Source organism: Hylobates moloch, unplaced genomic scaffold, assembly GCF_009828535.3.
Source record: "Hylobates moloch isolate HMO894 unplaced genomic scaffold, HMol_V3 SCAFFOLD_23, whole genome shotgun sequence".
NCBI classification, from domain to species: Eukaryota; Metazoa; Chordata; class Mammalia; order Primates; family Hylobatidae; genus Hylobates; species Hylobates moloch.
Genome location: NW_026652298.1, coordinates 31069214 through 31095828, shown reverse-complemented (window position 1 = coordinate 31095828; position 26615 = coordinate 31069214). Strand labels below are relative to the sequence as shown.

General features: G+C 51.7%; 1 long non-coding RNA gene across 1 annotated transcript; it reads left to right on the top strand.

Moving 5' to 3' along the window:
* The first annotated feature begins 1197 nt into the window (after window positions 1–1197).
* Window positions 1198–22915, top strand: LOC116462565 (uncharacterized). The gene is made up of 9 exons (XR_009211799.1): window positions 1198–1317; window positions 2192–2408; window positions 2593–2744; window positions 4060–4218; window positions 8711–8777; window positions 16568–16591; window positions 16688–16869; window positions 17474–17682; window positions 20686–22915. It is a non-coding gene; the product is annotated as an uncharacterized LOC116462565 (long non-coding RNA).
* The last annotated feature ends 3700 nt before the right edge of the window (window positions 22916–26615 follow it).

The window sequence follows — 26615 nt, the reverse complement described above, 5'->3', positions numbered from 1 at the left end:
TGCCTGGACATGGGACATGTCACTTGCCTCACACTTGGACAGCCCTGTTTCGTTCTCAGGGTTTCCCTAACAGGGCCGACTTTGTGCCCGTGCCTCCCAGCTAAGCTGACACAGACTTGCAGATGTGATTCAGAAATGGAAAACAGGGCTGGGCTCAGTGGCTCATGCCTGCAATCCCAAAAATTTGGGAGGCCAAGGCAGGGAGATCTCCTGAGGTCAGGAGTTCAAGACCGGCCTGGCCAACATGGTGAAACCCCTACCTCTACTAAAAATACAATAATTAGCTGGGCGCCCTGGCGGGTGTCTGTAGTCTCAGCTACTCAGTCTGAGGCAAGAAGATTGCTTGAGCCCGGGAGGCATAGGTTGCCGTGAGCCGAGATCACTGCTGCATTCCAGCCTGGGCAACAGAGCAAGACTCATCGCAAAAAAAAAAAAAAAAGGAATAGAAAGCAGGTCTGTCAACTCCATACCACTCCAAGCATGCCGCTCGGGCCGTGGGTTCCAAAGGAGAGGCACAGCCAGGGCCACCTCTGTCTAGACAGAAAGAAGGACTCAGATGGGACAGCTAGGGTCTGGAGGAAAAGTCAACAGGACTGGGAAAATGGGGAGAGGAGACACAGGGCACCCGGCCACCTCCTGCCAGCCCAGGAGTTCCCTGGGCAAGGAGCTTGGCCACAGGAAGCAGTGGATGGATGCTGCTTCAGGGGCTCACTCCTGCACCCCAAACAGCACCGGCCTCATCCCCGAGTCCCCTGAGCCTCATCCCCTGGGCGCAGAAGAATATCCTGAAGCCATCCTGTGGGGTCATTTTAGGGATGAAAACTTGGGACACAGAGTTGCATAAGGTACTTGATTTTCTTCTTCCTCCAAATCACACAATTTAAAAGCTGAGTGAGGGGCCCAGGGCTCCAGTGGGCTCTGTCTGTGTCTGCTTCCTCACCTCACTGTGTTTCATTTCCTCCTCCGTAAATGGGGAACACAAGCCGGGTGCAGTGGCTCATGCCTGTAATCCCAGCACTTTGGGAGGCTGAGGTGGGTAGACCACTTGAGGTCAGGAGTTCAAGACCAGCCTGGCCAATATGGTGAAACCCCATCTCTACTAAAAATACAAAACTTAGCCGGGTGTAGTGGTGGGCACCTATAATCCCAATTACTCAGGAGGCTGAGGCAGAGTATCGCTTGAACCCAGGAGGCGGAGTTTGCAGTGAGCAGAGATCGCGCCACTGCACTCCAGCCTGGGTGACAGAGGGAGACTCCGTTTCAAAAAAAAAAAAAGTGGGGAACACGCACGGCCTTCAGCAGAGAGCCTGGAAGATGGTAAGCAGCTCCTTGGTACACCCCCTGCGTATTCCTTCCTCCCCTACTGCCCACAACAGCCCCTCTGGGAACCTGCCATCCTCCGGGAAGACAGTTTAGCAACAGAGGAGGCCATTTTGCTTTCAGAATCAGAACCAAACCCTGCAAGGCCAGGACAGGGAAAGTCTCAGGCAGGTCCCGACTCTGGCCAGGGCCTGCTGAAGACAGGAGGGCCGGGGGCTGGTGGTGGGGGCAGGCGGCCTCTGAATGGCTTCAAGAGAAAGCAGAGATGGGAGCGTCATGGCTGCACTGGGGATGATACCCTCTCCCTCTAGCTGGGTGGCCTTGGGCAGGGCCTTTCCCTCTCCAAGCTTCTGAGTCCTCAGCCTACAATGGTGGACTCCAGCCCCCCTCACACCACCTGAGTGAGGAAACCCAGCACCAGTACCTGGGTGTGCAGCGTGGGAGATGTTTTAGGGATTCCACCCCTTCTTGGAGCTTTTCTATTTAAAACAATTTTTTTTAACTTTTTGTAGAGATAGGGGTCTCACTGTGTTGCCCAGGCTGTTCTTGAACTCCTGGCTTCAAGTGATCCTCCCACCACAGCCTCTCAAAGTGTTAGGATTACTGGCGGGAGCCACTGTGCCCAACCCCTTCTTGGATCATGTAGTGCTTCCTGGGTCCTTTTCCTCTTTATTCTCCCTCCCCCTGCACCCCAGAACTTATGTGGGGCTGATCTAATCTTACAGACAGGGTGGGAGCCCGAGTGCCCTTCCTACCCTCCCCAAGGGGCTCTAGGACCCTCCAGGACAGTTTTTGCCCAGGTGCCCTGAGGGCTCCTGGAACAGCAGTGAGATGCACTCTGGAGTAGATGGCTCCCTCTCTCCGCCTCCAGCCTTCGAGTCCACTAAGAGGCAGCCACAGCCGTTCCCGGCCCCACACTTGGCCCTTCAGCAAGGCCTCCTCACCACATCCTGAGCCTGTTCATCCCCTCCTCCCTGAGGCCACAGCCCGGGTTCGCACCTCCTCATCGCCTGGACCATCCATGGCAGAAACCTCCCACCTGGTCTCCTGGCCCCTCCTCAATGATCCCAACTCTGCCCACACCAGAGGTGATCTCCTGATCTCTGGCGTGAATCACACTACTGTGCCCCCCCAGCCTACCTGGCTTGCTGTCATCGCAGGGTCCAGGCCCCTCACCCCTCCTTTACCCCCACCTCCCAGCCCCTCCCCAGTGTTCCAGCCCCACTGGCCTTCCTTTGCATCTCCCGTGGTTGTGCCCCGCTCCTGCCCCAGGACCTTCACACGTGCTGTCCCTCAGCCCTGCAAGAACCATCTGCTGGAGCCAAGCAGAGGCTGCCTCCTTTGGACGGGACCTGTACCCTCCACTCCCCTACCGCTGCACCACACCAATCCACCATCACACTTATGATGTCATCTTCTCAGAGGTGAGGCGCATTTCTCAACTGCTGTCTCCATCAGACAAGTATCTGGGGAGGGCTGTGGGCTTGCAGTGGCCACCCTGGGTTCATTCATTCATGGCACCTCCCTGTGCCTGGGGATGGCTGAGTCTGAGACCTCTAAGGGCTGGGGGAGCCCACCGGAGGGCAGGCGGTTAGAGTGGCTAGATTGGCATTTAGAAAATCGGCTCGATCGAGAAAATTGGCTCAGATAGGCATTAGAAAGTCCCACTGCTGCTGGGTAGGTAGTAGTTAATGGAGCTGCCGGGAGTTTAGTTAGGAAGCTCCTGGGTATCCTGGTGACAGATAAGGGCGGCTGTGGGAAGGGAGAGAAGCAAATGTTTTCCAGAAATAGAGGTCAAATGGAGAGCATTCGGCTGCTGTTGCAGGCACTGCCAGAGCTCCTCCCAGATTCCTCTCCCAGCCCCCAGCCCTTTACCCGTCCTCCCAGGGAACTTTCTCTGCCAGCAGCAGCTACCTACATTTTCTAGTCAGGCACCATCTTTCGCTGCTGGAACCAGCTTTGCCTGCAACCCCTGGAGAGGCAGAAGCTCCCAGGAATTCATGCACTGCCCAGAGGGCAGAAGGGGGAGCTCCCTTAACCAATCACATGTGGTGGGCATAAAATTCCAGTTCCCTTGCCCCTGATCAGGACTCCTAAGGGGTGACCCAGCACCATGTCATGGTCACCAAACCCCTGTCTAGAGTCAGCTTCTAGGGAACCCTCACTAAGAACGGTGACTTCAGATTTGGGGGCTGAGAGAAGGAGAAGCAAAGAGCGTTTGCACAAGGTTTTGGCTTGTGCAAGGGTGGCCAGTCCCGAGACGGGAGGCATCAGACAGGGATCCCTGACTCAGATCGAAGGAGGGCTTCAGGGTGCAGTGTCCTTGAGGACAAGTGGTTATGTTGGTTTCGTGTTGCCAAAAATCATCAGGGCAGTGACCAAGCTGAGCACATATGCTGTTCACTGTCCAGAAGAAAGGCCCCCAACATCTCAGCGCCGTCGCCCTCCCTGCCATGGGGCAGAGCCGGCCAGCATTTTCCTGGCCTGGGCTGGACACAGCTAAGGCTGAGACATCTGCACAGGGCAGAAAGGGCCAGATCAGGCCCTTCCTGGCAAGCGCCTCCCAGGGGACAATGTCAGTCCCAGAAAGGGTGAGTCATGGGCAGAGGACCCCCCACATCCCTGGCCAGGCCAGGAGGTGCCTCCGCAGGGACTTGCCCCAAAGGACCACCATCTCCAGTCATCCTCAGAGTCAGGCAGGCTTGCCAACCTGTCCTTTCATCTCTGTCTTGCTCCCAGGCAACCTGCAAACCCCTCGGGGCCCAGAGGCCACGCCTCACTCGACAGCTCGGGAGAGCCAGGCACAGGAGGAGAAGCAACTTGCCGAGGTCATGCAGTGACATGGAGCCACAGCCTGGCTTCCTGACACCCCTTCTGCCTTACCAGGCTGATGCCCAGGTTAGCCATGTGGGAATTCCCCAGGCCCACCCTGCTGCCATGCTCTGGCACCCTGTAATCTGGAGGCATGTGGGTGCCTGTCACCCAAGCACCCTTTCTGGCACAGCAGGAGGAGAGAGCCAAGCACCCAGGGCAGCTCCCAACCTCAGGGACCCCCAGCTCCTCCTGTACCCGTTGACCCTCCCACTCCACCAGGGGCTGCCTCATGGTTGGTGGGTCCCTATCCTGCCCTGTCCTAGCGTGGGTCCTTCAGGGAGGGCTGGAACGCAGAGCTGTGTGGCACCCAGCACACACCCGGGGCCCTGGGAGAGAGTGCGCCTCTTCCTTCTGGAGTGTGAGCTGCCTCCTGCTCTGCACTTGCCCATCAGGCCAAGTGGTAGGGGAAGGGGCGCAGGCATGGATTTCCCTGCAGTCAGGGCTGCCCTCCCACCATCTTGCATGGGGAGAGATGAGGGGTAGGGGTGCTGGGTGCACAGGTGGAGTCTCCCTTTCTCTCTTTGGTGCCTGATAACCCCTTGCCCAGCTTCTGCCCTGGGAAGCTGCTCCACTTCATAACCCCTTGCCCACCTTCTATCCTGGGAAGCTTTGCTCCCCCGTGGGCCATCTACTCCAGCCCACCTCCTCAGGCGGCGACAACGGGCTCAGGGTGTTCCTCCCTTCTCCTTGCCCAAGACAGGATCTTTGGCCCTTATTAATAAAAACAACCAAATCTGGCTGGTGCAGTGGCTCACACCTGTAATCCCAGCACTTTGGGAGGTCAAGGCAGGAGGATCACTTGAGGCCAGGAGTTCGAGACCAGCCTGGGCAACATAGCGGGACTCTGGCTCTACAAAAAAGTTAAAAATTAGCCAAGCATGGTGGAGTGCTTCCAGCTACTTGAGAGGGTGAAGCAGGAGGGGATTGCTTGAGCCCAGGAGTTTGAGGCAGCAGTGAGCTATGATTGTGCCACTCTACTCCAGATGAGGGAGACCCTATCTCAAAAAAAAAAAAAAAAAACTACAATAATAACAGCCTGCCTGCCTGCTTTCTTTTTCCTTTTCCTTTTCCTTTTCCTTTTCTTTTTCTTTTTCTTCTTCTTTTTCTTTTTCTTCTTTTTCTTTTTCTTCCCTCTGTGGCCCAGGCTGGAGTATACTCGGCTCGCTGCAGACTCCCTGCGTCCGGCTCCCGTGATTCTCCTGCCCCGGCCTGCGGGCTGCCTGGGATTGCCGGCGCGCGCCACCACCCCTCCCTGGTTTTTCTCCTTTGACTGGAGGCGCGGTTTCGCCATGTCGGCCAGGATGGTCTCTAGCTCCTGACCTCCAGTGATCTGCCCGCCTGGGCCTCCCGAGGTGCTGGGACTGCAGACGGAGTCTCGCTCACTCGGTGCTCGGTGTTGCCCGGGCTGGAGTGCGGTGGCGTGGTCTTGGCTCGCTGCAGCCTCCGCCTCCCAGCCGCCTGCCTTGGCCTCCCAGGGTGCTGGGATTGCAGCCTCTGCCCGGCCGCCGCCCCGTCTGGGAGGTGGGGAGCGTCTCTGCCTGGCCACCCATCGTCTGGGTTGTGAGGAGCTCCTCTGCCCGGCCGCCCCGTCTGGGAGGTGAGGAGCACCTCTGCCCGGCCGCCACCCCATCTAGGAAGTGAGGAACGTCTCTGCCCGGCCGCCCATCGTCTGGGATGTGAGGAGCGACTCTGCCCGGCCGCCACCCCATCTGGGAAGTGAGGAGTGCCTCTGCCCGGCCACCCCGTTTGGGAAGAAGTGAGGAGCGCCTCTGCCCGGCCGCCCCGTCTGGGAAGAAGTGAGGAGCGCCTCTGCCCGGCTGCCCCGTCTGGGAAGTGAGGAGCGCCTCTGCCCGGCCGCCCCGTCTGGGAAGAAGTGAGGAGCGCCTCTGCGCGGCCGCCCCGTCTGGGAAGTGAGGAGCACCTCTGCGCGGCCGCCCCGTCTGGAAAGTGAGGAGCGCCTCTGGGCGGCCGCCCCGTCTGGGAAGTGAGGAGCGCCTCTGCCCGGCCGCCCCTTCTGGGATGTGAGGAGCGCCTCTGCCCGGCCGTCCCGCCTGGGAAGTGAGGAGCGCCTCTGCCCGGCTGCCCCGTCTGAGAATTGAGGAGCGCCTCTGCCCGGCCGCCCATCGTCTGGGAAGTGAGGAGCGCCTCTGCCCGGCCACCCCTTCTGGGATGTGAGGTGCGCCTCTGCGCGGCTGCCCCGTCTGGGAAGTGAGGAGCACCTCTGCCCGGCTGCCCCGTCTGGGAAGTGAGGAGAGCGCGCCTGGCCGCCCCATCCGGGAAGTGAGGAGCGCCTCTGCCCGGCCACCACCCCGTCTAGGAAGTGAGGAGCGTCTCTGCCCGGCTGCCCCGTCTGAGAAGTGAGGAGCACCTCTGCATGGCTGCCCCATCTGGGATGTGGGGAGCGCCTCTGCCCGGCCGCCCCGTCTGGGAGGTCTACCACAGAGGCCAGAAGCAATGTGGGGGCTGGACGTGGTGGCTCACGCCTGTAGTCCCAGTACTCTGGGAGGCCAAGGCGGGTTGATCACTTGAGGCTAGGAGTTCGAGACCAGCCTGGCCAACATGGTGAAACATATGAAAAATACAACTGACAAACCAACCAACCAACCAAGTGACAACAAAACAGGTCTACCCTGGAGTCATACTCTAATTTTTTCTATTTTCCTCCCTTTCTGATCCTTTATCCCACTTTCTTTTTCTTCCTCTTCCTTCTCCTTCTTCTTTGTCAAATAGAGGATTGAGTTATTATCATTGATCCATTAAAAAAAAAAGAAAATAATAATAATAACAGTCAAATCTATTAAGTGTTTACCTCATGCCTGGCCCATAGCTGAACACGTGGCCCATATGACTGTACTCATGATCCCTGTTTTTCAGGTAGGAAATGGAAGCTCAGAGAGGTTAAGTGGCCCACCCCCAGTGCACAGCTAGTACTTGATGGGGCTTCTATGTACCTCTCAGACCCGGGCCTACCTTATTCTTCATAAACCCATGAAAGTTGCAGATCTATCCAACATATACACACAGGAAGCTTCTGGCAGCTTGAGAAATGTTTGTGACGTGAATAATCACAGCTGCTACTTACTAGGGGCTGCCTAAAAACGGCACTTTGGGCCGGACGCAGTGGCTCACAGCTGTAATCCCAGCACTTTGGGAGGCCGAGGTGGGCGGATCATGAGGTCAGGAGATCGAGATCATTCTGGCTAACACGATGAAACCCCGTCTCTACTAAAAATACAAAAACATTAGCTGGGTGTGGTGGTGGGTGCCTGTAGTCCCAGCTACGCAGGAGACTGAAGCAGGAGAATCACTTGAACCCGGGAGGTGGAGCTTGCAGTGAGCCGAGATCACGCCACTGCACTCCAGCCTGGGCGACAGGGCGAGACTCCTTCTCAAAAAAAAAAAAAAAAAAAAAAACTACACACAAAAAAACAGCATTTGTTTTTATTTACCGATTTAACATTTAGTTCATTTTTAAAAATGATGGTTCAAAATGCAAAAGAGATAAGAGGATCTCTTTCCCTGCTGGCCCCTCTCATCCCCTAGCCACCCTAGTTCCCTTTCTGATACCAGTTTCTTCAATTCCTTCCAGAAATACTTTTTATTTTTGAGATGGAGTCTCACTCTATTGCCAGGCTGGAGTGCAGTGGCACGATCTCGGCTCACTGCAACCTCCGCCTCCCGGGTTCAGGCAATTCTCCTGCCTCAGCCTCCTGAATAGCTGGGACTACAGGTGCACGCCAACACGCCCAGCTAATTTGTGTATTTTTAGTAGAGATGGGGTTTCACCATGTTGTCCAGAATGGTCTTGAACTCCTGACCTCGTGATCTGCCCACCTTGGCCTCCCAAAGTCCTGGGATTACAGGCATGAGCCCCTGCGCCAAGCCTTTTTTTTTTTTTTTTTTTTTTGAGATGGAATTTTGCTCTTGTCGCTCAGGCTGGAGTGTAGTGGTGTGCTCTTGGCTCACTGCAACCTCTACCTCTGGAGCTCACATGATTCTCTTGCCTCAGCCTCCCAAGTAGCTGGGATTACAGACGCCTGCCACCATGCCCAGCTAATTTTGTATTTTCAATATAGATGGAGTTTCCCCATGTTGGACAAGCTGGTTCCAATCTCCTGACCTCAGGCGATCTGCCCACCTCGGCCTCCCAAAGTGCTGGGATTACAGGCATGAGCTACCAGGCCCAGCCTCCTTCCAGAAATACTTAATGCATTTACTCGAATGTTAGACTACTATACTGATATGATTTGGATCTATGTCCCCACCCAAATCTCATGTTGAATTGTAACCCCTGATGTTGGAGGTGGGGCCTGGTGGGAGGTGATTTTATCATGGGAGTGGATTTCTCATGAATGGTTTAGCACCATCCCTCTTGGTACTATCCCTGTGACAGTGAGTGAGTTCTCATGAGATCTGGTCATTTACAAGTGTATAGCACCTCTCCCATCTCTCTCTTGCTCCTGCTCCCGCCATGTGACATGCCTGCCCCCTCTTTGCCTTCTGCCATGACTGGAAGTTTCCTGAGGCCTCTCCAGAAGCTGAGCAGAGGCCAGCGCCATGCTCCCTGTACAGCCTGCAGAACTGTGAGCCAACTAAACCTCTTTTCTTTATGAATTACTCAGTCTCTGGTATTTCTTTATAGCAATGTGAGAATGGACGAATCCATGTACATACTGTATTCATTATCTATTGCTATTGCTGCATAGCAAGTTAGCCCAAAATTTGGCAGCTTGAAATATGAATAAACCTTTTTTATCTCACAGTTTCTGAGGGGCAGGAATTTGGGAGCAACTCAGCTAGGTGATTCTGGCTCAGTGTCATGTGAGGCTGTGGTCAAGCAGTTGGCCAGGGCTGCTGTCATCTGAAGGCTTAACTGGAGCTGGAGGCTCTACTTTCTGGATGGCTCATTATGTGGCTTTTGGCAGGAGGTCTCAGCTCCTCACCACAAAGATGTCTCGATAGAGCTGCTTGAGTGTCCTCACAACATGGCAGCTGGCTTCTGTCAGGAAAAGTGGTCCAAGATGGGACAGAGTGGAAGCTGCAGTATTATTTATGACCTAGTCTTGGAAGACATGTTTCCACTGTATCCTCCTAATTACACAGGTCAGCCTTAGTTAATGTGGAAGAGGACCACGTTAGGTCCCAGGAGGTGGGAATCATTGTGGGTCATCTGGAGGCTGCCTAGTACACACAGTGTCCTGCGCCTTGGTTTTTTTCACTGCACAACAGTATTCAGAATGGTTCTATATCAATATACACAGAATAACCTTGTTTGTTTGTTTATTTATATGAGCTAGGGTCTCACTGTGTCACCCAGGCTGGAGTACGGTGGCACGATCACAACTCACTGCAGCCTCAACCTCCCAGACTCAAGCAATCCTACCACCTCAGCCTCCCAAGTAGCTGGGACTACAGGTGCATACCACCATGCCTGGTTAATTATTTTTAAAAAATGTTTTGTAGAGATGACACCCCACTACATTGCCCAGGCTGGTCTCAAACTCCTGAGCCCAAGTGCTCCTCCTGTCTCAGCCTCCCAAAAAATATTGGGATTCCAGGCATGAGCCACTGCACCCAGCCTATTTTTTTAACTGCATAGTATTCCACTGTGTGGGAACATCATGATGTATTTACCCAGCCCACTATTGATGGACTTTGGGTTGTTCCTAATCATTTGCCGTTACCATCAGGGCTGCAGTGACCATCTGATTTGCAGAGGCATTATTTCCCATATCTGGTGGGGTGATACTCAGGGGTGGACTGGCTTAGTCGAAAGGGGTGGTGCTTTGAAAACACAGCTGTGAAATCTTTGCCACATCTTGGATTAAGAAGTGGGATCTAGGCCAGGCACCATGGCTTATGCCTGTAATCCCAACACTTTGGGAGGTCGAGGCAGGTGGATTTCTTGAGCTTAGGAGTTTGAGACTAGCCTGGGCCACATGGTGAAGCCCCATCTCTACCAAAAATATAAAAATTAGCCAGTTGTGGTGGCACGTACCTGTAGTCCTAGCTACTCGGGAGGCTGAGGTGGGAGGATTGCTTAAACCCAGGAGGCAAAAGTTGCAGTGAGCTAAGATCATGTCACTACACTCCAGCCTGGGTGAGCCAGACCCTGTCTAAAAAAAAAAAAAAGGAAAAGAAAAGAAAAGAAAAAAAGAAAGAAGAGAGAGAGAGAGAGAAAGAAAGAAAGAGAAAGAAAGAAAGAAAAAAAAAAAAGAAGTGGAGTCTATATCTCCTCCTCTTGAAACTGAGTGGGCTTTTGATGAATTCAACCAGGAGAGTATTACAGAAGTGATACTGTGGGATGTCTGAGACTTGGTCATAAAAGGCCATACAGTTCCATCTTGTTTGCTGGAAGACTTGTTCTTGAAGCCCTTACCTGCAACTTAAGAAGTCTGACTCCTTGAGGCTGCAATGCTGGAAGGAAGACCAAGACACTTGAAGACGCCACATGTCAGCACATCAGCCACTGTCCCCAGTGATGGTGACACCCAACCTTCAAGTCATGCCAACAAAGACACCAGACATGTGAGTGAAGTAGTCTCCAGACATTTTGAGTGACCCCCTCCCCAGGTGAGGCCTTACTCTTCATGGAACAGAAATAAACCATAAAAAACTAGAATAAAGGATATGAGCATTTTTTTTAATGTGTAGCAAGCACTTATACACTTTGGCTCATTTAATTCTCCCAAGAATCTCGCAGGGCAAGTATTATCAGCCCCATTTTACAGAGAAGAAGAGCAGAGCTCAGAGAGCTTCAGCAACTCACCCAAGGCATCACAGCAGGTGACTGAAAGACCTGGATGCTAACTTGGGTCTTTCTGGCTCCAGACCCACCCTCCTACATGGGTTGCTTGCTGAAAGAGAGAAACAACTCATTGTGTGGAACTTTCAAGTTCAGCCATAAGAAATTTCTAGACCCAAAGAATGCACTGAATTAGATCAGAAGTTCCATGCCTGAGTCCTCTGGGAGATATTTTTGGCAAAAAGCCGCTGGAAAATTGTGCATCCATTCTTCCTGCCCATGTTGTGTAGGCAGGGAGGAATGTGTAAACTCTCCACTGTTGCTGAGAATTCTGTTCATTGAGGATCTCAACTGGCCAGATGGTCTTACAGTTAACTACCCTGCTGGCTAACAAACAAATGAAGCTATTACTTCCTTTAGTAGGAGGAGACCTTTCTTTTAAATTTAAATATATTTTTGCTTTCTGATCCAACTGAGGAAGAAGTTAGGAGGAAAGCTTTCTAAACATGAAATTCTGCCAGAGCACTTGCCACCGAATGGGTTTCTCCCTACTGGTAATAAGTGGTATTGCAACTCAGCTCTATTAGACAAAAGGGAGGTGAGAGACACGTGTACATGGGGCAATCTCTGGAGCTGGAGACAATTTCAAGGGAAGGCTCAACTAAGAGACAGTGTCACAGAATGATTACACTTGAGTCTCAGGAGTCACAGGATCTGAGTTCAAATCCCTGCCTTGCTGCATGTCCATTAGGATCCACTCAGGAAAACAGAAACCACATCAGGTATTTTAAACAGAGGGAAATGGATACATGAATGATGAGACTACCAGAGATAAGCATCAGCAGGAAGCCAGTACCACCCAGAGTGCAAGAGGGAAAACCGGAGGACCCCGTATTACCAGAGCCCGGGAGCTGGGGCCATCTGAAATGCAGGAATGGCAACCGAACCGTTCCAAAGGCTAGACTTTGCCAGGGACACTGGAGCCACAAAGAAGTCCCTGCTGCTGCAAAGATGCCACTTGAAGCAGAGAGAGGGAGAAATACCATGCTTTATCCCTTCCTCTCACCCTCCAGCCTCCTGCCAGGCTTCCCATTTGTTTAATTCAGTAGGGAGCCAATGGGCAAGGAGGCCTGGGATATGTTGGTTCTCACCATACAGAATTGAGCAAGAGGACAGATATGAAAGCAAAGAGGCAAATGCAGCCTCTCTCTATAAATGCAACATTGAGCAAGAGACTTAGGCCGAGTGACTTCCTGCTCTGGGCCTCAACTTCCTCCTCTGCAAAATGGGGATAACATGCCTATCTCATGGACCCATCATGATGACAGTCAAGAGAGATAATCCAGAGAAGGCTGCCAGTACCCAGGCTGACATGGGGTAACAAGCACTGCAGACTTGGTGGGGCTGTTGGTGGAACATCCCCAGCCCTCCAGAAGTCACCACTGCTGCCCACTGGGGGATATTTTCCATAGGACCCTTCTTAGATTGTAGTACAGGAGGGAGCAGGAATGGGGGAATTAGCTTTGAAGTAATGTCCCCTTGCCTGTCACTGCCTTTTTTTTTTTCTTTTTTTTGAGACGGGGTCTCACTCTGTCTCCCTGGCTGGAGTGCAGTGGCATGATCTCAGCTCACTGCAACCTCCGCCTCTGAGGTTCAAGCGATTCTCCTGCCTCAGCCTCCTGAATAGCTGGGATAACAGGGGTGTACCACCACGCCTGGCTAATTTTTGTATTTTTAGTAGAGTTGGGGTTTCACCATGTTGGCCAGGCTGGTCTTGAACTCCTGACCTCAAGTGATCCTCCTAACTCAACCTCCCAAAGTGATGGGATTACAGGTGTGAGCCACTGCACCCAGCCTGCCACTGCCTTTTGTATAGAAGTGTTCCAGACTAGTTTGTGCTTTCTAAAGGCTCAGTGTAAGGGAATGTGTGGTGTATGTTCATGGTAGGTGTGTGATAACGTGAATATATGCGTGTGGGGTATTTGTGTGAGTGTGGAAGTGTGTAAGCGTGTGTGTGAGAATGCATGGCATATGTATATTGTATAAGAGTGTGTGGTGTATGAGATGTATGGCGTGTTTGCGAGGGTGTGATGTGTTTGGGCATAGCATGTGTGCGAATACATTTGTGTGAGTGTCTATGCTTGAGTGAGTGTGGGTGTGTGGTGAGTGTGAGAGGGGCTGCAGGGTGAGACTCGGGTTCTCCATCTATGCTTCTCATATAGAGCTCTAGAAGGTCCTTCTGAGAAATCCCCAAACCACAGCCTGCTGGGCCCTGTGTCAGGGCAGAGTCGGGGCTGGGGGCCAGGTGGGCTGAGGTTCTTCAACTTGAAACTAAGCTCCTTCTTCTGGGTGTGTGACCTTGGCAGCCCATGTGACCTCTTCTTCTGTGCTTCAGTTTCTGTTCGGTGTTTTGTTTTGTTTTGTTTTGTTTTGTTTTGTTTTGTTTTGTTTTGTTTTGTTGGGAGACAGGATCTCATTCTGTTGCCCAGGCTGGAGTGCAGTGGCACAATCATAACTCACTGCAGCCTCGACCTCCTGGGCTCAAGCCATCCTTTTGCCTCAGCCTCCCGAGTAGCTGGGACTAAGGGTGCACACCGGCTAATTTTAAAAATTATTTTTAGTAGAGACGGAGTCTCATTATGTTGCCCAGGCTGGTCTCGAACTCCTGGGCTCAGGTGATCCTCCCACCTCAGACTGACAAAGTGCTGGGATGATAGACGTGAGCCACCGTGCCCTGCCTGTGCCTTGGTTTCCACATCAGTAAAATGGGGGTAATCACTGGACTTCCTAGGATGGTTGTGATGTTGTGAGTGCTTGGCCCAGGGCTTGGGGTGGTGGAAGGCATTAGCCACCTATTGGTATCAACTCTTGCTATTTATGTTGCTATTTTCTCTCATCATTATATTTATTTCATCTAAAGAAGTGACAGTGGCCCTCAAGAGGAGAATGAAAATCAGCAGGGCTGGCCATACGGAGTGTCGTTCAGGATGGGGAAGCCCAGTGACTCTAAGGTGCCACTATGGGGAATGGAAGTCATTCAACCCATCTGAAAAACGGACGGTGTCCACAAAAGCTGACCATACACATACCCTATACCCAGCAATCCCAGTCCTGGGCAAAAACCTGGAGAAACGAGGCACCTGCCCACCACAGGCCTGCACATGCAGCATGGCTCAGGATAGCCCCCAAGGGGAGACAAATCCAGTGTCCACCAACAGAGTCATGGAGAAATAAAGTGTGAAAGAGGAGCCGGGCACAGTGGCTCATGCCTGTAATCCCAGCACTTTGGGAGGCTGAGACGGGTGGATCACTTGAGGCCAGGAGTTCGAGACCAGCCTGGCCAACAGGGGGAAACCCTGTCTCTACTGAAAATACAAAAATTAGCCAGGTGTGGTGGCGGACGCCTGTATTCCCAGCTATTCAGGAGGCTGAGGCATGAGAATCACTCGAACCCGGGAGGTGGAGGCTGCAGTGAGCTGAGATTGCACCACTGCACTCCAGCCTGGGTGACAGAGTGAGACTCCTTCTCAATAAAAAAGTAAAATGCAAAAAAAATTAAGTCTGAAACAGCCATGCAGTGGAATACCACTCAGCAATGCAAAAGAACAAACTCCTGCCATATGCGATGTGAATGAAACTCACAGACATGGCGTTGAGGGAATGAGGTCAGCTAGAAAACATCCCCACTGTCCGCTTTCACTCATCTGAAGCAACAGGCTAAACTCATCAGTAGTAACAAAGATCAGAGCAGGGGCTGCCTCTGGCCAGGAGGTGGGGAGGGTCTGAGGGACCATGCTAGAAACTCCCTGGACCTCAGTCTGGGTGGTGGCTCTGTGGGCATACAACTATGTCAGAACTCATCAAGCTGGACACTCGGATGCGTGCATGTAAGTGATTGTGTTTCCCCTTGATAAACACTTTTTTATGACACAGAGTCTCCCTCTGTCACCCAGACTGGAATGCAGTGGCACCATCATAGCCCACTGCAGCCTCAAACCCCCGTGCTCAAACGATCCTCCAACCTCAGCCTCCCTGGTAGCTGGGACTACAGGCATGCACCACCATACCTGGTTAATTTTCGTATTTTTAGTAGAGACAGGGTCTTGCTATCTTACCCAGGCTGGTCTCAAACTCCTAGACTCCAGTGACCCTCCTGCCTTGGCCTCCCAAAGTGCTGGGATTACATGCATGAGCCACTGTACCCTTTTTGAAATCCTTTTTTTTTTTTTTAAGTAATCAATAGATTGTAGGAATCATGGTAATACAAGACTGATTCATGCTACAGAAAGTGGATAAACTTGAAAATATTATGTTGAGTGAAAGAAGCCAGACACAAAAGGCCACTTACTGTATGATTCCATTTATATGAAATGTCCAGAATAGGCAAATCCACAGAGGAGGAAAGTAGATTAGGGTTGGCCAGGCACAGTGGCTCACGCCTGTAATCCCAGCACTTTGGGAGGCCGAGGCGGGTGGATCACAAAGTCAGGAGATCGAGACCATCCTGGCTAACATGGTGAAACCCTGTCTCTACTAAAAAATAAAAAAATTAGCCGGGCGTTGTGACGGGCACCTGTAGCTACTCTGGAGGCTGAGGCAGGAGAATGGCGTGAACCCAGGAGGTGGAGCTTGCAGTGAGCTGAGACAGCGCCACTGCACTCCAGCCTAGGCAACAAAGAGAGACTCCATTTCAAAAAAAAAAAAAGAGAGAAAGTGGGTTAGGGTTTACCAGGGGCTGGGACAAGGGGAAGGGGGGTGACTGCTATGAATTTGGGGTTATATTTTAGGGTGGTGGAAACATTCTGGAACTAGACTGATGGTTATATAACACTGAATGTACTAAATGCTACCTAACTAACTGTACTTTCAATTGGTGATTTTTATGTGATGTGTATTTTACCACCTTTTTTTTTCTTTCTTTCTTTTTTGGAAACAGAGTCTTGCTCTGTCACCCAGACTGAAGTGTAGTGGCATGATCTCGGCTCACTGAAACCTCTGCCTCCCAGGTTCAAGCTATTTTCATGCCTCAGCCTCTCGAGTAGCTGGAATTACAGGTGTGTGCCACCACACCCAGCTAATTTTTGTATTTTTAGTACAGATGGGGTTTCACCATGTTGACTAAGCTGGTCTCAAACTCCTGACCTGAAGCAATTCTCCCGCCTTAGCCTTGCAAAATTCTAGGATTACAGGCATGAGCCACTGCACCTAGATGCCACCATTTGTTTTAAAGTAATTAATGGGGCTGGGTGCAATGGCTCATGCCTGTAATCCCAGCACTTTGGGAGGCCGAAGCAGGCAGATCACCTGAGGTCAGGAGTTCGAGACCAGCCTGGCCAACATGGTGAAACCCCATCTCTACTAAAAATACAAAAATTAGCCAGTTGTGGTGGCATGCACCTGTAATTTCAGCTACTCGGGAGGCTGAGGCAGGAGAATGGTTTGAACTCTGGAGGCGGAGGTTGCAGTGAGCCGAGATTGCGCCACTGCACTCCAGCCTGGGTGACAGGTGAGACTCCATCTCAAAAAAATAAATAAATAAAGTAATTAATGGTAAAACAAAAAAAGTTGAACTTTGCTCTGAATCTTCACAGTATGCCTGCATGTGGTGCACTATTTTCTGTTTTGCAGGTGGGGAAGCTGAGGCCCAGAGAGGTGAGTGGCATGTCCAAAGCAGCCCAGCGCAGGGTGCGAGGCAGACAGGGCTGGGCCCCCGGCCTCCCCTGCAAACCTTCTGCCCGCCGGTTGCAGGAGGCAGTTCCTGGAAAGCAAGCGGGCTGAGTTCCTCATAGAGATCAGAAGAGCAACAAGATCTCCAGGCCAGGGCAGAGGTCCCCGCACTGGACGCTGGTGACACTTCCCCTGGGCAGGAGGGGCCGGGAGCATGCAGATCTCAGCCCTGAACAGCCTGTCCTCTCGCCTCGAGGTTCTTGGTAGGTTGGGAACAGCCTGTCCTGCTGAGCTTCCTGTCGCCTCTCTAGCTGCCCGCAGGCCGCACAGCTGCCACCGCCAGCCGTGGCTCTGGAGAGGGGGGTCTCTGGGGCTCTCAGCAGGCCATGGTGGGGGTGGCTCGGGGCCAGTCTGAGCTGAAAGACCATCACAGCTTGCAAGCCAGCTCCCCGCTCTGTCGCTGGCTCTCCTTGAAGACAAGTTTTTTTCAATTAACCAAAGTGGTGCATGGCAATGTGATAAGAGAATCAAATAGAGAGCAACAGAATCAATGCCCCACACCAGGAAGTCGCCGACTTTCTGTTCCCTCCCACCCCTTCCTTCCCTCCCCGCCTCTTTCCCCTACTCCTTCCATTCCACAAACATTTATTGAGCACCTGCTGTGTGCCAGTCGCTGTTCTAGGCCCTGAAGACACAGAAGTGAACAAAAAAAGAGTCCCTGTGCACATCCTGGAGGGACTTTCCCCGTGTGTGTGTGTGTGTGTGTGTGTGTGTGTCTATACAGTGTAGGCAGACAGTGGATAATAAAAGCTGTTTAGCAGGCACTTTCTCTGAACTGTTCCATGTGCTTCACTTATACTCATTCAGCTAATCCTCAGGACACCCCCGTGAAGTCAGTGATATTAGTCACAGAGGCCCAGAGAAGTGAAGTGACTTGCCCAAGGTCACACAGCCAGCAAGAGGCCAAGCCCAGATTGAACCCCAGCCACCTGGCTCTGGAGCCTGCAGCGTAACCACAGCAGGGAACCACCACCGGAGACATACATCAACAGCCACTAGGAGATGTTAACCAACAGGTTTGTCTTCACGGCATGGCCCCCGCTTCACCGGCTGCACTGTTTGATGAGTTTTGCAGGTCCCAGATCTTATAAGCTCATGGTGATTGATCCAAGTGGTGCAGAGGTTGGCCTAAAGTTAGAAGTGGACCCCTCTCTGCCCCAAGCCAGCCCTTCACCCCAATTCCATTCCCACAGTTTGGGCATCCACCCAGGCTGCCAAGCCAAGCGGGGGCTGCCCGGGTTATCAGGGACCTGGCCATGGGCCTCCTCAGCCCCCGGGGCCGCTTCTCTGAGGAGTGGGTGCCCCGCCCCTCCGTGGGCCGCCTGGTTTCTCTTTCTGGCAGCGTCTGTAGTCCCCTGGCTCTGTCACCCACAGCTATTCTAGGCCTCTGGTTGCTTTCACTTTTTGCTCTGCGTCTTTCTGCCTCGGTGGTTCCCCGCCATCCAGCCTGAGACCTCCCCGTTGCCCGCCCTGGGTTTCTGTCTGCTCCTCTCCATGGTGGCTGGCCCTGGCTTTGCCCGAAAGCATGGAGAAAGCCAAATGCAGGCTGTAGAAAGGTCTGGGATCAGATCCCCCCATCCCTCCATGGCCACGTGACCAGGCCCGCCTCCTCCCTCTGAGCCTCACGTCCTTATCTGAAGAGGGAATGCTGCTCGTGCCCACCTTGCGGGGATGTGGGGAGGGGGGTGGTGCCAGTGGAGGCTCCCAGGGGACCCTCCAGGAGTCTCCTCATCCTGACTCGAGACTTGGCACATGGTGGGGGCACAGGCCCCCTCTCCCGCCATGGGATCGCCACATCCAGGCTTTCATGGGTTGAGATGCTGAGGAAAGGAAAGAACAAAACGTGCTCAGGGAGTGGCCAACACGGCCTTCAGCTGGGTGACTTTGGGCAAGTCACTTCCCCTCTCTGGGCCTCAGTTTCCATATCTGTGAATGAGGCAGCTGGACTGAAAAATAGTCACAAAGCAGAGTGACACAAACTGGGCAACAGGAAACCCTGGAGGCCCTCGACCCAGGCTGGGGCTGGGGATGGTTCTGCAAAGCCTCTTGGGAGAGGGTTGCCTGAGCTGAGTCTCCAAAGAGAACAGTGTCCCTAAGTCACGGGAGGTGAGCCAGAGCAGTCCGGAGGGCACGGTCAGCACATGCTAAGGTCCTGGGGCACAGAGTACAGGGCTTGAGAAAGGTTCCTCTTGCTCCATGTAACCTTCATCATCCAACAGGCTGTGGTGGCACTTGCCTGTATCCCAGCTATCTGGGAGGCTGAGATGGGAGGATTGCTTGAGTCTGAGAGGTCGGGCTTGTTCTCCTGGTGTTGGCAGAGTCCAGAGCGAGCAAGTGGAAGCCACAGGTGTCTTGAGGCCTAGGCCGAGATCTAGCACATCACTTCGTCACTTCATCCTTTCATTTCATCCTATTGGCCAAAGGAGCCCAATTCTAGGGATGGGGATCTAGACTCAACTTCTTGATAGGAGAAGTAGCAAAGTCACACTGCCAAGGGCAGGGACACAGGGAGGGATGAAGATTGAGGGATGGTTTTTCTTTTCTTTTTTTTTTTTTTGAGACAGTCTTGCTCTGTCAACCAGGCTGGAGTGCATTGTCATAAGCTTACTGCAGCCTCCACCTCCCAGGTTCAATCTGTTCTCCTGCCTCAGCCTCCCAAGTAGCTGGGACTATGGGTGCCTGCCATCACGCCTGGCTAATTTTTGTATTTTTAGTAGAGGCAGGGTTTCACCATGTTGGCCAGGCTGGTCTTGAACTCCTGTCTTCAAATGATATGCTCACCATAGCCTCCCAAAGGGTTGAGATTACAGGCGTGAGCCACTGCGCCTGGCAGGGCTGGTTTTTTAATCACTCTGATGAACTCCCCAACACTAATCCCTTGTCAATTAAGTTCCAGGCCAGTCAAGGTGGCTCACACCGGTAGTCCCAACACTTTGGGAGGCTGAGATGGGAGGACGTCTTGAGCCCAGGAGTTTGAGACCAGCCTGGACATCATGGTGAGACCCTGTCTCTATAAAAAATAAAAAATTAACCAGGTGTGGTGGTGCTTGCCTATATCCCAGCTATCTGGGAGGCTGAGGTGAGAGGATTGCTTGAGTCTGAGAGGTCGAGGCTGCAGTGAACTGTGATCACCCCACTGTACTCCAGCCTGGGACAAAGAGTGAGACCCTGTCTCAAAAAAAAAAAAAATTAACTTCCAGTTCCTGGTCACTGACTTTCAACAACGGGCAGGTAACTCAATTCTGGCCAATGAGACATGAAGAAAGCTTTCCTTGCTCCTAAGGGAAGCCCCAGGGAGACATGTTTTCTGTTCTTTCTGATGTGATGCCTGAAACTTTACTGGCCATCTTAGGACTGGCCTCAGATAAAACCAACAGTGAGGTATCAGCTGAAAGATGGAAGGAAAATGAACTTGGATTTCCTATTGAACAAGATATTACATGTCCAGATTCTTTTTTTTCCCCTATTGAACAAGATATTACATGTCCAGATTCTCCTTTTTTTTTTTTTTAAGAGATGGGGTCTTGTTCTGTCACCCAGGCTGGAGTGCAGTGGTGTGATCATAGCTCACTATAGCATCGATCTGTCCTCAAGTAATCCTCCCACTCTGGCCTCCCAAAGCACTAGGATTACAGATGTGAGCCACCACACCTGGCCCATTTCCAGATCCTTTTTTAAAAAATATTTTTTAAAATAGAGACAGGGTCTCACTATGTTGCCTAGGCTGGTCTTGATCTCCTGGCCTCAATGATCCTCCTGCCTAAGCCTCCCAAAGTGCTGGGATTGCAGGTGTGAGCCACATGTGCTTGGCCCATTTCCAGATTCTTTAAGCCGGTTTACATCAGGATTCCTTTTACTTTACCCCAAAGACATCCTTAATGATGCCTCTGGTTATTTTGGTCTTTGTGAGCCTTGTCTGCTTCACTGTGCCAGGTCAGAGCTTGAGAGCTCCAGGCTTTTCTCCCAATGATGTTGGAGGGTCCCAAGTGCAGCCCCAAGCTTCTGCCATTCATATACAGGGACCTCCCCTCTGCCCACTGCACCAAGGCTTCTCAGCCCCCACAGCCAAACCAGCAGTCACGATCCTGGATTCAGGAGACAGACCTGGGTTCTGGTGAATTGGACTCCACCCTTTATCACTGTGCAACTCCAGGTAAGTCTCCTAACCTCTCTTAGCCATAGGTGGTTCTTCCACAAAACGAAGTAGTCAAACCTACATTCGCATGGTTAATACTTCATGACAGCACATTGAAAATGTTCAAAAATCTCTCTCTGGCAATTAAAATTTGCATCTCTGTGGGTTTTCATGGTTTCCAATGTGCTTCTTAGTCTCTTAATAATAACAACAGCGACAACAGTAATAGCAACAGCCAGCAATTAGGGAGTACCTGCTCCGCACCAGGCACACTGCAGATGGTCTTGCATACACCATCTCATTTAAAATCTTCTGTGCTCAGGACACTCCCGTCTCACTCTGCATCAAAGCCTCGCTCCTTTCCAGGATCCATGGTCTCTGCATGATCTGATTCTACTCCTCACCTCTCCATCCTCACCTCTGACTTCTCACCCCTCACGCATGCTGCAGCAGCCACACTGACCTTTCTTTGAACACACTGGGAACAGTCCTACCTCAGGCCCTTGGCACCTGCTCTTCCACCTGCCTGAAAGGCTCTATGTCCAGATGGGCAGCTTGCTCATCCCTTCCAGCTCCCAGCTTCTTGGAGAAGCCTTCCCTAGCCATCATAATAAAATACCAACCCACACCTGGCACCTCCTAGCCACACCCCACCCGCCACTGCCTGCTTTACTTTACTTCCCTCTGACATACTGGTTTTTTGTTTGTTAGTTTTTGCTTTTGTTTGTTTTGTTTTTGAGACAGGGTCTTGCTCCGTCACCCAGGCTGGAGTGCAGTGGCATGATCTTGGCTCACTGCAGCCTCAGCCTCTCCAACTCAAGCAGTCCTCCCACCTCAGCCTCCAGAGTAGATGGGACCACAGGCGCACACCACCACACCCAGCTAATTTTTTTTATAATTTTTTGTACAAACAGAACCTTGCTGTGTTACCCAGGTTGGTCTCAAACTCCTGGGCTCAAGCAAACCTCCCACCTCCACCTCCCAAGTGCTGGGATGACAGGGGTGAGCCTCCGCGCCCAGCCCACTTACTGTTTAACAGGTTTGTTGGCTAGAGTTTGCCTCTCTCCCTGCTAAACCATACGTTCTTCAAGGGCAGAGGATTTGGTCTGTTTTGTTCACTTCCAAGAGCCCGGAGCCAGGAAGAATGCCTGTCGTATAATAAGTGTTCAGTAAATGTTTGTTGAATAAATGAACAATATATATGCCCCTATACCATAAATGCCAGTGTTATTCCCATTTTTCAGCTGCGATGCAAGAGCTCCAGAAGGGAACTGGCTCCCATTTGCACGGCAGAAGGAGCCATGGTGGGACTCTGATGTGGAGCCAGCCTTGAGCTGTACAGCCTTGAGCTGCAGAGCCAGGACTCTGCACAGCACCCGCCTTGGCCCCTTTAAGGTCTCTGCTCCTGGATCTCCCAGGTAAGGCCTGATGCTGGGCCGGATGCCAGAGGGCCCTTCCTGTTGGCATCTCTGCAAAGCCTCACGTGTTGTCTGATGGCAACATAGTACTGGGAGAGCCCTGGAGGCCTGGAGCAGGACCAAGGAACAGTCAAGTGGACAAAGGCCTTTCTGAGGAGGAAGCAGGTGACAGGAGGGAGCCCTGAGTGGCAGGACCAGCCCTGGGAAGGACAGTGTCCTTCCCAGCTCAGAGGTCAGAGTTGAATCAGGCCCACAAACCCTCCCTGAGCCTCTGCTCTGGGCTCCTCATGCATGGGCCTAAGAGCCAGGGGTGATTCAAACTTAGGTATTAAAGTGGGGGACAGACGCAGGTGGGTCCTTCAAGGGGGCTATTTTAACTTTTATTTACTTACTTACTTGAGGCAGAGTCTCACTCTGTTGCCCAGGCTGGAGTGCAATGATGCAATCTCAGCTCACAGCAACCTCCGCCTCCCAGGTTCAAGCGATTCTCCTGCCTCAGCCTCCCGAGTAGCTGGGATTACAGGCCCCTGCCACCATGCCCAGCTAATTTTTGTATTTTTAGTAGAGAAGGGGTTTTGCCATGTTAGCCAGGCTGGTCTCGAACTCCTGACCTCAAGTGATCCATCTGCCTTGGCCTCCCAAAGTGCTGGGATTACAGGCGTGAGCCACTGCACCCGGCTGCTATTTTTATTTCATTTCAGCCCTATTCTGCTCCTTCTTGGAGATAATGTTTCCCTATTTCACAGATGGGGAAATACAAACTCAAAGAGGTGAAGGAATTGTCCCAAGGTCACTGGCTAGAAAGAAGCATATCGAGGTAGATGACAATGATAATAATAATGTGACTCCCAAGGCTAGGTCATAAAAGACATGTGGCTTCTGCCCTGCCACATGTCTTTTATGTCAAAAACTGCCAAGTTTTAGATACTTGCTCTGAGGGAAGCCAGCTGCCATGTTGTGAGGACACTCAAGCAGTCCTGTGGAGAGTCTATCAAAGTGAGGAACTGAGGCGTCCAAACAGCAGCTGTGTGATTGAGTCTGTGTGGAAGCAGGTCCCCCAACTCCAGTCAACCCGTCAGATAGATAATAGCAGCCCTGGGCAACATGTTGACTGCAACCTCATTAAAGACTCCAAGCCAATACCACCCAACTGAGTCACTCTCAAATCCCTAACCCACAGAAACTGTGAGAGACAATAAAGTTTCATTACTTTCAGCTGCTATATTGGTTTTCTATTACTGCATGACAAATCGCCATACATTTGGTGACTTAAAACAACACACGTGCATTATTATCTCAGAGTTTTTGCAGGTCAGAAATTTGGTATAACATTGAGTTCTCTGCTCAGGGTCTCACTGAGCTACCATCAAGGGGTCAGGTGGGGTTGAAGCTCCCAACTGGAGGCTCTGGGAGAAAATCTACTTCCAAGTTCATTCTTAATTTTGGCATAATTAAGTTCCCCTGTTGTATTGTTGTAGGGCTAAGGTCCATGTTCCCTTGCCAATGTCAGCTGAGGGCCTCTCTCTGTTCTAGATGTCAGCTACATTTCCTGACACGAGGCTCCTTCAATTTTTTTTTTTTTTTTTTTTTTTTTGGAGACAGAGATAGACTCTGTCACTCAGGCTGGAGTACAGTGGCATGATCTCGGTTCGTTGCAACCTCCACCTCCCGAGTTCAAGCAATTCTCGTACCTCAGCCTCCCAAGTAGCTGAGACCACAGGTGCATAATACCACACTTGGCTAATTTGTTGTGTTTTAGTAGAGATGGGGCTTCATCATGTTGCCCAGGATGGCCTCTAACTCCTGAGCTCTGGCAATCTGCCCTTCTCAACCTCCCAAATTGCTGGGATTACATCCTTCCACTTTCAGTCCAGCAACGGTACAGTGAATCTTTCCTGTGCTTCAAATCTCTGACTTCCTCTCCTGGCACCAACCAGAGAAAATTCCACCTTTTTTTTTTTTTTTTTTCTTTGAGATGGAGTCTCGCTCTGTCGCCCAGGCTGGAGTGCAGTGGCATGATCTTGGCTCACTGCAAGCTCTGCCTCCCAGGTTCACACCATTCTCCTGCCTCAGCCTCCCAAGTAGCTGGGACTACAGGCGCCCGCCACCACACCCAGCTCATTTTTTGTATTTTTAGTAGACATGGGGTTTCACCGTGTTAGCCAAGATGGTCTTGATTTCCTGACCTCGTGATCCGCCCGCCTTGGCCTCCCAAAGTGCTGGGATTACAGGCGTGAGCCACCGTGCCTGGCCAATTCCACCTTTAAGGGCTTCCTGTGATTAAATTAGGCCCGCTGGACAGTCACCCTTTTATAAAGCCAACTGTGGATTTGGGCTCGCTACCATACAACTGTAGTCGCAGCTACTCAGGAGGCTGAGGCTCAAGTGATCATCCAGCATCAGCCTCACAAAGTTTTGGGATTACAGGTGTAAGCCACTGCGCCCAGTTGAAGGAATTATTTTTGTAGACTATCCTTGATCATTTCTTCCCTCCGTTTTCTCTGTTCTTTCTACCTTCTTCCAGTTAGAAGTTGTATCTTGGGGGGTAATCTCCTCATTTTCTTATCCTTTCTCTCATATATTCCAGCCTTTTGTGTTTCTGGGAGATTTTCTCAGCTTTCTCTTGCAATACTGATATTGAAGTTTGTATTTCTGCTATCACCTTTCTACTTTTGTGTTGTTTCTAAGACGGAGTCTTGCTCTGTCACCCAGGCTGGAGTGCAGTGGCTCAGTCTCTGCTCATTGCAACCTCCATCTCCCGGGTTCGAGCGATTCTCCTGCCTCAGCCTCCTGAGTAGCTGGGATTACAGGCACATGCCACCACACATCTAGCTAAATTTTTTTGTATTTTCAGTAGAGATGGAGTTTTGCCATGTTGGCCAGGCTGATCTTGAACTCCTGACCTCAAGTGATTCTCCCGCCTCGGCCTCCCAAAGTGCTGGGATTACAGGCGTGAGCCATTGGGCCCAGCCTCTAGTTCTTTCTTATTCTCTTATTCTGAGTGTTCCTTTTCACAGCATCTTATTCTTCTTACATGAATGCAACATATTTTATTTCTCTGAAGCTTCCTTATTTTCTTGAAGATGCTCCCTACCTGGCTCTGTTTTTTTGGAGTTCTTTTCCTCTCTTGATTTTGGTCTTTGACTTTCATTTTACAAGTTACCCTCAAGGATTCAGTGACCCTCCATTGCACGTTCATAATGAAGAGCAGGGAACTGAAAAAGATACTTGGAAGTGAAGAACCTTGGAAGCTCCACATCTGTGGCAAGCTGTGTGGACAGGTGAGGCTTGTTGGGATCTGGCTGTCCTTGTAAGATCCCAAGGCCAGCATCGGAAGTGTCTTCTGAGAGGACCCCTCCGGCCTCCTGACTGCAGAGAAAGCAGGCTATCAGCTTCCAGGGACCAAGCAGGGGGATGGGGCCAGGGGCGTCTCCCTGACAGGCATGTGGCCTCTCCCTTCACTACTTGTTTCAGGACTGACCCACCCTGATTCACTTTGCTGCCCTCAAACTCTAAGCCTCCAGCACAGGTTTTATTTAGATAGTATATTTATGATGGGTGCTGATAGAGATTGGAGGGTAAATGGCCTCCCAAGTTACCCCTTGGCACCCCTCGGATGCCAGGTGGTAGGGTATGAAAATGAACCAGACATGCTGGTCGAAGACCTACTAATTATTGAGCAGCTACTATGTGCCAGGTGCTGAATCTAAATCAGGGTTTTGCCATGCAAGGAACATCTGGGCATGTCTGGAGACATTTTCAGTGTTACAAATCGCCGTAGGGGTGGGTACTACTGGCATCTAGTGGGTAGAGGCCAGGGACGCTGCTAAACGTCCTAAAGTGCACAGCGCAGCCTCTCATACCTGGCTCTCAATGTCAATAGGGCCAAGGCCAAGAAACCCAGCTCTAGAAAGATGAAAGACACGTTCCCTGACTTCACAGGACAGGAGTAAAGAATTTCTGGTTCCGGCTGGGCACAGTGGCTCTCGCCCATAATCCCAGCACTTTGGGAGGCTGAGGTGGGCGGATCATTTGAGGTCAGGAGTTCAAGACCAGCCTGGTCAACATGATGAAACCCTGTCTCTACTAAAAATGCCCCCCAAAAAAGAAAAATATTAGCTGGGTGTGGTGGCACATGCCTGTAATCCCAACTACTTGGGAGGCTGAGGCAGGAGAATCACTTGAACCTGGGAGATGGAGGTGGCAGTGAGCCGAGATCATGCCATGAACTCCAGCCTGGGTGACAGAGCGAGACTCTGCTGAGAGAGAGAGAGAGAGAAGAAGGAAGAGGAATAAGAGGAAAAAGAAGAGGGAGAAAAAGAAGAAGGAGAAGGAGGAGAAAGAAGAAGAACAAGGAGGAGGGGGGAGGGGAGGGGGACGAGGAGGGGGGAGGAGG